This window comes from Euprymna scolopes, chromosome 20, assembly GCF_053919585.1.
Source record: "Euprymna scolopes isolate OS-2025 chromosome 20, ASM5391958v1, whole genome shotgun sequence".
Classification (NCBI taxonomy): domain Eukaryota; kingdom Metazoa; phylum Mollusca; class Cephalopoda; order Sepiida; family Sepiolidae; genus Euprymna; species Euprymna scolopes.
The window spans coordinates 99751485-99753984 of NC_136501.1; positions in this window are offsets into that span (position 1 = coordinate 99751485).

A 2500-nucleotide genomic window follows, 5' to 3' on the forward strand; every position below is an offset into this window, starting at 1 on the left:
GCACTTCCTGCTGCACTGGATGTTTAAGTTTTTACAGATGGCCCGGTAGAGTTAGTTCCGAGTTTGGTTGCCTCTCTCGTTATGGAAATAATGAATATTTTTTTCAATTGCTTTTAATGTTACGCATAAGACTTTAGTATTTCGTTATATTTTCAATCTCAGCCCCGTTTAACCCAGTATCAGAGGGGATATTCTACGGTTTGAATGTTTGAGAGAGAATGAATGTCTTTGATCAAGTAGGATACGCCAACCACAGCTAGACACTAATGATGAAAAAATTAAAAAAAATAATGCTTTACTTAAGAGTCAGATACGAGATGGAATATTCAGGTTGAGCACAGGTTTTCATTAGGTAACTGGAGTGTACTTAGCTTAATCATCGTCACTATAAAATGCATGGCAATTAAAGCAATCCCAGGGCTTCTCTATGTTATGTTTTTTTGTCCAACATCCTATTCAGTAAGACATATATTACAAAATTTATGTATTTTTAGTAAATGATTTTAAAAATGTTATCTTCGAATGCAGTATGTTAACCGTAATATTATATTTACAGAGTTGGTAAAATCGAAATATGTAAAACATTGAAATCCAAATATAAATATTAATCCTAGTAACAATGTAATGTACATATAAATGTATCCTGTTCACAAAAGTGAACAAACAGCGTTGGAAAACTGTTCTGCTCTCAAGATTAAAGCTATTCTTACGGTTGCGATTTTTCGGCATATTCTTTGAAGTTGAAGATAAACATAGCCTGCACAGTCCTTAAAAAAGCCGTAGGGTAGTGGAATTTATATGTCAACGTAACTGCATTATGAAGGTATGAGGTATGAGTTCAGCATGCATCCAGTTACATATTGCTTTAACACGTTAGATATATTTCATAAAAGCACCGTACGTAATGATGCATCTAAGCATTACATTCAATATATAAATATATATATATATATATATATATATATATATATATATATATATATATATATATATATACTAGCAAAAGTACCCGTCGGTTACTGGATTGAAAAACTGCCTACAGAATATGGACTCGGATTTATGAAAGTATGGTAGATTGTGAAAAGAAAGGGTTGTAAAGAGATAGCTTCGAATTTGGGGTTTTTATACCGAAGCAACATATGATTAAATTAAAATAGATAAACCCCTTAATTAATTATACCTGTTCACACTGAAACACTTATCACAATATTCGGTGGATCTATATTAAAAAAACCTTGTAAAACTTTGTGACATATTTCCATTTTATGGAGGTCAGGCGCGAACGAACACCTCATAATTTTATTATACCATATTTCTTCAAATAGTAAAGTAATATATATATATGCACATATATACGCATGTATATATGTCACTACATATATACGTATGTATCCATAGAAATACATATTTGTACATATATGTCTGTATATATAGAAATACATATTTGTCTGTATATATGTAAATACATTGATACGTATACACACACACACATATATATATATAATGTATACATTTATGTATTAATATATATATATATATATATATATATATATATTTTATGGGTATATATATGTATATGTATATGGGAATACATACATTATATATATTCACATATATACATATATATGCATACATATATATGCAAATACGTTTATATATATAATTAGGTATCTATGTAAATGTACAGGTGTCTATATATTTATATATAAAAATTTATTTATGTAATCTGAAAATTGAATCTATTACTACATGTATTGACCTTTTAAAAAGCCACACGAGGAATTATACGAGTTAATAATAACAAATATATACGTTAAACTTTATAGATAACATCATTATTTGGACGCTCGAAAACTATATATATATATATATATATGTATATATATATATATATATATATATATATATATATATATAGAGAGAGAGAGAGAGAGAGAGAACTTGATTACCTGTTTTCCTTTTTGTATCGGAAAAATCATGGCATTAAACTTTAATTATTTTTCATACACTGTATTTAACCGATACACTGTTCTGCGTTTGTATTCATGTGTATCCAATGATAATGCTTTTCCTTTGAAGAAAAGCTCATACTTCCGCAAATCCATGGTTAATATGTTTATTGATTGATGGATCAATGCATATAAGTAATGGATTCAATTTTATTTTTAATTATATCCATATCTTCAATCGCTCAATCACGTATCAAGTATCTTTATAGGTTCGCAATGTAAGACGATTTTTATATTTGTAATCATATGCATGCATTTTTTTTTTTAGCTTCAGGCTATATATTCCAAACAGTAACCAAGATCTAAACAGCACGGTTCTTCACAAAACGAACTCTCTTTTTTTTTTGGAGAGGACGCGACCAGAGAAAAACTTTCCGATTTCTCTTATGTAAAGATCCTTTATATTCGGTTGTAATTCATGTATATTACAAAGTCTTTATTTTAGGACCAGAGAAAAATATCCCTTGTGTTCGATTTTCTCATATGCAGGT